Source organism: Dermacentor andersoni, chromosome 8, assembly GCF_023375885.2.
Source record: "Dermacentor andersoni chromosome 8, qqDerAnde1_hic_scaffold, whole genome shotgun sequence".
NCBI lineage: Eukaryota > Metazoa > Arthropoda > Arachnida > Ixodida > Ixodidae > Dermacentor > Dermacentor andersoni.
This window is the reverse complement of record NC_092821.1, coordinates 58,637,413-58,646,793: the sequence shown is the minus strand read 5'-3', so window position 1 is coordinate 58,646,793 and position 9,381 is coordinate 58,637,413. Positions and strand designations below refer to the sequence as shown.

Here is a 9,381-nt window from a genome sequence, read left to right as displayed (position 1 = left end):
GCAGTGGACGGTACGTCGAGCCTTCCTTGATGGCTCCCGGCGACGACAACCGGACTCCCCCGGCTCCGACACCTGCTGCCACTTCGACGACCTACATCACTCTCCCCGCTCCCCGTGATCCTGGCGTATTCTCGGGCAAAGATGGGGAAGACGTCGATGACTGGATCAGCCTGTATGAACACGTCAGCCGCGAATAACCGGTGGGACCCTACTATTATGTTCGCCAACGTAGTCTTTTACCTCGGTGGCACACCTAGAGTTTGGTATCGCACGCACGAAGATGAACTCACCAGTTGGGATTCACTTAAGACACAGCTTCGGTACTTGTTCGGCAACCCCTACGGTCACCAACTTCAGAAGGCGCTTTCCGGCCGTGTGCTGACGTCAACAGAGCCCTATGTCACGTACATTCAGGACGTCTTGGCTCTGTGCCGCAAAGTTGACACCCACATGACTGAGTCAGACAAGGTTGCCCACATCCTCAAAGGCATTGCCGATGACGCCTTCAACTTGCTCGTTTGCAACAACGTAGCGACGGTGGATGCTGTTATAAAAGAGTGCCGCCGCCTGGAACTCGTTAAAAGCCGACGTATTGACCAGCAGTTTGCTCGTCTGCCCAACACCCCAGCGACATCTTACTGTGCCGGCACTCCTCGTCCCAACAATACTGCCGATGTTACCAGGATCGCCCGGCGAGAGATCGAGGCCGCCTATCCGGCTGCCTTCGACTCCAGTCCCACCAACACATCTGCAATCACGGTCTCACTGATCCAGGCAGTTGTCCGCCAAGAGTTCGAAAACATGGGTCTTCGCACCATCTGCACACATGGGTCTTCACACCAAATTGTACCATCGCTGACTTACAGAAAATGATTGCGCCCGACTTGCCATCCGAGCACGCTCGTGAACTCTACCGCGTTCTGTTTTCCTACCACGATATTTTTGGCTTTAACGATCGTCCTTTGGTCCAAACTACAGCTGTCAAACATCTCATTAATACCGGCGATGCCCCTCCTATTCATCGCCGCCCGTATCGAGTGTCACCAGCTGAGCGTCAAGTTATTCACGCAGAAGTTCGCAAAATGCTTGCCAAGAACATTATTGAACCATCATATAGTCCATGGGCGTCACCTGTTGCACTGGTCAAAAAGAAGGATGGCTCATGGCGCTTTTGCGTGGACTATCGACACCTTAACAGGGTTACCAAAAAGGACGTGTATCCCCTACCTCGAATTGATGACGCCCTTGACTGCCTCCACGGTGCTCGCTATTTCTCCTCTATTGACCTTCGCTCCGGCTACTGGCAGATTGCCGTGGACGATCTCGACCGCGAGAAGACTGCTTTTGTAACACCCGACGGCCTTTATCAATTCAAAGTGATGCCGTTCGGTCTATGTAACGCCCCTGCCACTTTTGAACGCATGATGGACTCCCTTCTTCACGGTTTCAAATGGTCCACGTGCCTGTGCTACTTGGATGACGTTATCATATTCTCCCCAACGTTCGCTACGCACCTCGAGCGCCTCTCAGCAGTCCTGGACGTTTTTCGTCGAGCCGGTCTGCAACTCAACGCATCGAAGTGTCAATTCGGCCGTCGCCAGATTACCGTCCTTGGGCATCTCGTTGACGCAAACGGAGTGCAACCGGACCCAGGCAAGATCCATGCTGTTGCGCACTTCCCTGTTCCGATGTGTGTCAAGGATGTGCGCAGCTTCATCGGCCTTTCTTCGTACTGCCGCCGTTTCGTGAGAAATTTCGCCGCCATAGCACGACCACTAACCGAGCTTTTGAAAAAAGACGCTCCTTTCCAGTGGGGCGATAACGAGGCCTCTGCATTCTCATATCTAATCGACATTCTCACAACGCCTCCCGTTCTGGCCCATTTCGATCCTTCTGCGCCTACCGAAGTCCGTACTGATGCCAGCGGTTACGGAATTGGCGCAGTACTGGCACAACGCCAGCATGGCCACGACCGTGTTATCGCTTACGCCAGCAGGCTCCTCTCACCCGCGGAGCGCAACTATTCCATCACTGAGCGTGAGTGTATGGCCCTAGTTTGGGCGGATGTGAAATTCCGCCCATACTTATATGGCCGACCCTTTTCCGTTGTCACAGACCATCACGCGCTTTGCTGGTTATACTCATTGAAAGACCCTACAGGAAGGCTTGGTCGCTGGGCCTTACGCCTCCAAGAATATTCGTATACTGTCACCTATAAATCTGGCCGTCTACACATGGACGCTGACTGCCTGTCTCGCTACCCGGTCGACGAGCCTGACGACGCCGACAGTAGTAGCGCCAACGGCATTTTCTCTGTGTCTGCCTTCGCTAACATCGCCGATGAGCAGTACCGAGACCTATCGCTGCGAGCACTTACTGAGCGTCTGCGCTCAACACCTACCGACGCATCCGTTCGCCGATATGTCATCCAGGGCGGCATTCTGTATCGAAAGAACTTCCTCCCTGACGGCTCTGATCTTCTTGTCGTGCCAAAACAGCTACGACAGACTGTGCTCATTGAGATGCATGACGCACACACTGCAGGACATCTTGGGGTAACCCGCACGTACGACCGCGTCCGCCGCCGCTTCTATTGGCCTGTCTCGCTCGCTCCGTTCGACGCTATGTTGCTGCCTGTGATCCCTGCCAGCGTCGGAAAACGCCTCAGGTGCTACCTGCCGGTCATCTCCAGCCGATCACCGTCCCTGTAGAACCGTTCTTTATTGTTGGATTAGACTTGCTCGGTCCCTTTCCCACGTCATCCTCTGGGAACAAGTGGGTAGCCGTCGCGACTGATTACGCCACCCGATACGCTATCACTCGGGCTCTCCCTACCGGTTGCGCCACTGACGTCGCCGACTTTCTCTTGCGTGACATTATCTTGCTTCATGGTGCCCCGCGACAGCTGCTTACTGACCGTGGTCGAAACTTTCTCTCGAAAGTTATCGCTGACATTGTGCGTTCCTGCTCCATTCAACACAAACTGACTACCTCATACCATCCTCAAACCAATGGCATGACAGAGCGGTTAAACCGTACTCTCACCGATATGCTGTCCAAGTACGTTTCCAAAGACCACCACGACTGGGACATTGCCCTTCCTTACGTACCATTTGCGTACAATTCTTCCCGGCACGACACCGCCGGATTTTCTCCATTTTATCTACTGTACGGTCGCGACCTACCTTGCCCCTAGACACGGCACTTCCTCCTGCTGCGATCTCAACAAGCGAGTATGCGCGCGACGCCATCGCCCTCGCCGACCATGCTCGCCAGCTTGCCCGTGCTCGACTGACGGCCTCACAAGCCACTCAGCGGTGTCATTACAACGCCCGCCATCGTGACGTACAGTTTTCGCCTGGTGCGCTGGTGCTCCTGTGGTCGCCCTCCCGTCACGTCGGACTTTCAGAGAAGCTCCTTTCGCGATACACAGGGCCCAACCGCGTGCTGCGCCAGGTGACGCCTGTGACTTACGAAATTGCTCCTGTGGGTTCAACCTTTTCCTCCCTTCTGGCATCAAGTGATGTCGTGCATGTCGGTAGGCTCAAGGCCTACTACACTGCTTCCGAGTCCGATCTTAAGTCGCTCCGGGACGGCGCTTTTGCAGCCGGGGGTAGTGGTACGGAACAATATGTGCGATCACGAAAAGGCGAGCAGTGCGAAGACGACGACAACGATGAGAAGCTAGCGCGGGCTGTTGCCTCTTGGCCAAGCGCAGCGTATTTTCTTGTAAATATACTTGTACATAGCTTTTAGTCTGCATCTTCCTACGTAACAATATCATGAGAAGACAACAAAGGCACCAAGGATAACACGGCAAATTACTTGTACTTTCTAATAAAGCTAGAGTTCAGATTTATATTATTGACTAAATTAAAAAAGCTGTAGGTTCCTCACCAATAAATGGAAGTGCAGCTCACCTTCATATATGCCAGGAAACTGAGTAAGAATTCTATGTAATAAGGTTATAAAATGCATCACCTTTCAGTCGCAGCTGACGCTCAAGCAGCAGTTTTGTCAGCCGGTCTGCAACTGTTTTGACAGCGTGTGACCGCATATTAGCTCCCGTTGTGTCGTTCCTAGCAGCCTCTGAAACTCGAGAGAACATTGATCAGCTGGTGCACGTAGCACAAATGACTAGTTAAATTAGAAAAGGAAAATAATAGCACATCGGCTATTAGACGTAATAGTTCTGCGGAATCCCGCAAGGTTGGGAGAAGTAATTAATGAAGGGAAGATTAGACAACCACCCGTTCGTAGCGATTGCTACAAAGGAAACCCTTACGGGTTCCTCGAAAGAAAAGCCTCGCAGTTGATGAAAAAGAAAATGTGAGGCTTTTTTTTAGAGGAACCCGTATGGGTTTCCTTTGTAGCAATTGCTACGAAGGGGTGGATTTCTGATTTTCCCTTCATTAACATCCACTATTAATAGTTTTAAATTGCACTGACTTATGTCAAGGAAACAGTTCAAACGTGATAGCTCACTATTCAAGAAACAAAATGCACCTTGTGTTAGCCTTTGTTTGTTGTCTCGAATTGATCGTCATCGCTTCCTCTTTGCAGCCAAGTTAACCCTACATAACTTCAATGCCACATTCAAAGGCAGCTGTGAATCGCTTCCTCCAAGGTTTTCCTCTTGCAGTGAGAAAGGTAACGTCATATGAACAGTGATAGCTTACACATAATTCTAAGTGCCACCTCCAAGTGAAGATAGCTGCTCCGAAAAAGAATTCATATGCTCCGAAGAACAAAAATGAAAAAAAAGAAGATGCAGACTAGATTCACTTCACACTACTGTGTGACAACACTGCAAGTGACACAGCTGTCCTGACTGTCACGCGGGTTAGTGCGGCGCGGAAACAGTTCTTTAGAAATAGAACGAAGGGCAACTGACAGATAAGGTGTATTACTTCAACAAATTTAAAAAAATAATTTATATCCATTCAACCAAAACAATACAGGCAAAATTTATTAAAAGTTCACCACAATTTCCGTATAGGCTTTTTACATTTCTCACAGAATAATTGAAGAGTCACGGGGTACTAAATTTCTTAACCGTGAAAGTTTCATTTAGCTAATATGTAAAGATGATATTTTTTTGTGCACACAAAGTAGATTTTTTTTAAGCATGCTGACAGCTACACCGCTTACAAGATTGACCGTGTCGCCCCCCCCGCCCCCCCCACTCAGTTCACTGTATGTATTGGCGGGCTGCCGCGCTCCCTCTCTGCTATCGTTGAGGCTGCCCTGGATCCTCCATGGCAGTGCCTTCGAAGTTTTTACACTTATTCTAATTGTATTCACAACGGCTAGGAGCCTATGGCTTGGTGACATCAAGTGCTAGCCATGGCGTTGAAAGTTTTTGGCATATTTTTTCGAACTAAACGTCTTCGCAATGGCTAGTGAGATTAGCCCAGAGACATCTAGTGCTAGCCATCTTGAAAATGTCTAAAATAAAGCTTGACATAGGTCTAGCTGCTTCTAGCCTGCTCAAACTATGTCAAGCTAGCCAGTAGCCAACTTGCGCTTCCTGGGGCAGTCCTTGTGAGTAGCTATGAGAAGCAGCGCGTTTCAGCATGCATTGCATTCGGCGTTCATAAACGCTTGGAATGCAGACCAATAAGTTGCTCGAGAGACCATAGGAGAAGACGTACTGCTTGTACCTTTGATGGCAGCGTAAGTAAGAATGTGGTCATTTTCACGGGTTTCCAAGTCAGTAAACCAGTGGAAAATTGAAGTTATCTTGACGCCAGCGTCAGATCTAGGGAGCTGCTGCACGACGACGACCTTCTCAACAATGTCTAATCGGTTCCCGGTGATAGTCATCTGTGAGCCGAACGTGTCATATTCTCAGATTATCAGGATACGAAGCTTTTGTTTCCGCGACGTCTGACAGAACTGGCAAGGTCCTCTGAAGGGGCTCACCTACGTGACACAGGCCATACCTCCCCGTGACGCATGTGTGCCTTAGCATAAAGAAGAGGTTCTATCCTTCACGCTCATCGCAAGCTACATTTCCCCATGTTTATGAAAAAGATCACGTTCTCGTGACGCCTGCGGAAAAAAGGACGTTCCATTTCCGCCGCGAAGGTCTGTCAGTGGTGGCGCTGGCTAACACTCCCAGGGTTCTACTAGGACACATAAATACCCAAGAAAGTGGATGGGGAACCGGCGCCGCGGTAGCTCAATTGGTAGAGCATCGCATGCGAAATGCGAAGGTTGTGGGTTCGGTTCCCACCTGCGGCAGGTTTTTTTTCATCCACTTTAATTTCCATTAATTTATTGTTTCTTCATTTCATTTATTAAGAACAAGTAATTTCCCCTATGTTGTACTTGGTGTCAGTGTTTGTCGGCTTCTTATGATATGACTAATAAAAATCGGACCCCTCGGTTAACCCCCTTTCTTCTCGTTTAGTACATAACGAGGGTCTCGAATCCGGCAACATTGATGCCTTCAGGTAGCATGTGTGGGTTTATTGACCAGTGTCAGGATTGGGGGCTCAATCCCATCGCTCGAGATCCGTTGCTAAGATTGGAGTCCGGCATGAATTCGAAGGTAGCTGGCCCATGCCGTCGTCCAAGTTATCCACGCTGAGGACGTTGGTGAAGGGAAGAACTGCTTCTCATCGAGAACGAGGAAAATGGGTTTATTTACAGTATTTAAATCAGTCTAACATGACTGCTTGAGAAAAGTGCATCAGTCTAACATGACTGCTTAAGAAAAAGAGTGTCAGTCCAACATGACTGCTCAAGAGAAAGTGTGTCGAGCATCCGCACAACAGCCGTTTTTAAACACTCGGTCCTCCCGCGAAACAAGGTGATGCGAACGTTCGTTTAGTCATCGCAAACTTGTCTCCTCTCCACGGCACAGTTTACATCCACACACACGCAAACACACAGGTGCGAAGGTCTGGAGCCGACGTCAGAGGGGCGCCGTTCCGGGAGCAGTTTACGCACACATAGGCACACACCTTCCGATGTCCGGCGCCGACGTCAGAGGGGCGCCGTTCCGGGAAGCTCGGAGCCATTCTGGGTAACTCGTTGTCCTGCTGATCTTCGTCGCGTGAGAAGCACGAAAAGACAGCTTTCCCGCGGCAGCTCGCTCACGCGTAGCAGATCAGGTCCGCGCTGGAGAGCTCGGGCACAATAGTTCGCCCTCCGAACTCGTCCCGTCACAACGGCGATGGGGCTGGAGGATTTGCGGCGGTGTCAGCACAAAGCCCGCTTCATCGAACGCATCCTAGCTGAAGCGACGGAGAGTGGGGGATGCGCGTCTTGTCCCCCAGTCGTAATTGGGTGGCAATCCTACATTGCAGCTCGCCATTCTTAACACCAGTTGCCTTCACCCAAAAAATATCACGTTATCGTGACGCCTGCAGAAAAAAGGACGTTCCACGTCCGCCGCCAAGGTCTGTGAGTGGTGGCGCTGGCTAACACTCCCAGGGTTCTACTAGGACACATAAATACACAAGAAAGTGGGTGCGGAAACGTCGCCGCAGTAGCTCAATTGGTAGAGCATCGCACACAAAATGCGAAGGTTGTGGGTTCGGTTCCCACTTGCGGCAAGTTGTTTTTTCATCCACTTTAATTTCCATTATTTATCGTTTTTTCATTTCATTCATTAAGAACAAGTAATTTCCCCTATGTTGTCCTTGGTGTCAGTGTTTGTCGGCTTCTTATGGTATTTCCCCATCAAGTCGTTTAGATGGCAAAAAGCTTGAAAATGCTTTGACAACAACCTCCGGTGCTTGGATAATCACAGGATATTTTAATGCTCATCACCTACTTTGGGGGACTACAAGAACAAATTTAAGAGGTAGGATTGTTGTATTTTTAGTTTCGGAGCATGATCATTGCTTCTTGAACGACCGCAGCCCGACAGAAGCGTAGGCATGTTCACTAAGCGGGGTATGATATGGTAAAGTACAAAAGGGAGATGTAAGGCGCATTTATGAATTACCTCCACATGACAGGGTAAAAAGACGTGACCTACAGCAAAAATGCGCCTTCTAACACTGCATTACTTTAGTAAAGCGAATACCTTTATGGAAGCTTCGCTGGTTTGTCTTCCGTTCGCTTCGCCAATCGTTTATCGCTTTTATATTGTGTATGCATAAAACAAATCGTGGTACGACCACGCGAGGAGCAACTATGCCGTGGCGGCGCAACGCCTTGCAGTTACGGTGGTGCGGCGCCCTCTGCACTACCGACGGTGCAGCCAGCGCCATGAGTCCGGCGGGCCGGTAAGCTCCACTGCGTCGCCGTTATAGGCGACACAAATATCGGCTAGAACCTCATTTTACGCCATAATAATGGTCGCTAGAATTAAGTGATGTCTATATTGTACCTTGTACAAGTGCCTAGCGCGAACGAGAGCTGCAGTACCAACCAAGTTCAACTAGAGCAGGCTTGTACACATTGCAGAAAAAAGTACCCAATTACAAGTACAATTACTTAATTAAAATGTAATTGGTCACAGTTACCAAACATTGCCTCACAAAAGTAACTGAAGAATCACGCAAAAATAATCGATTATTGTTACGTTACTTTCCTCAGAACATTTATTAACAACGCACAGATACCGTAAGCAGAACGAATTGGCCTGGCACATTCAGTGCATCCTCTGCAGGCCTTTAATCATTGCTTATCTTTGCAAATATTTCCTTTTAAAAAATTTCATCGGTCATCTTCCGTCGTTATTGTCGCGAAGACACAGCGACACAGAAAACTCGCCCGATGCGCGGGCTGGGAAGCAGGGCAGTGTTGCAAGATGTGCCATCTTGCGCACAACATTGTCGTTACCCACCATCTGGTTCCTTGGCGTCGCGCGGCGCTTCATTGTTGCTGGGACTTGAAGACCATTCCATTTGGGCGAGTTAAAGGGAAAGAGCAAGGAGAGAAAAGGCAGGGAGGACAACCAAACGAGCGCCCGGTTTGCTACCCTACTAAGGGAAAGGGGACAGAAAGAGGAAAAGAGTGAGAGAGTGAGCACCGAGTGCACGTGGGATGGTGCACAGGCACACTCTAAGCGGTCTCTTAAGCTGGTGCACAAGGCCAGACTGTGGCCCAGTGCAGTTTCCCGTTTTGCTTAGTCTTGCTCACACTGCGTATGCGCGCAAATTCTCACTCGCTTCACTGCAATACACTAAATGCTTGGCCGCATTACAAAAGTGCCTTGCGTTGAAACCATCATAAATTACCGTCCTCTTTTTTTCATAACTGAAGAATCGCAGCAAGCTTGGTGTTTTAGTAGAGTTTCCCCCTTGGTCTACACGTTATTCCAGTAAGATGTGAGATACTTGCGTGTTGGCCACGCGCTTTTCCTTCATGCATAGCGGGCATAAGAAAACATCTCACGGCAGATCATGCGGCAGATTTAGG

At 49.6% G+C, this 9,381-nt stretch overlaps 1 non-coding gene across 1 annotated transcript; it reads left to right on the top strand.

Moving 5' to 3' along the window:
* Window positions 1-7,492: 7,492 nt before the first annotated feature.
* TRNAL-CAA (transfer RNA leucine (anticodon CAA)) lies at window positions 7,493-7,565 on the top strand. Its single transcript has one exon. It is a non-coding gene; the product is annotated as a tRNA-Leu (tRNA).
* The last annotated feature ends 1,816 nt before the right edge of the window (window positions 7,566-9,381 follow it).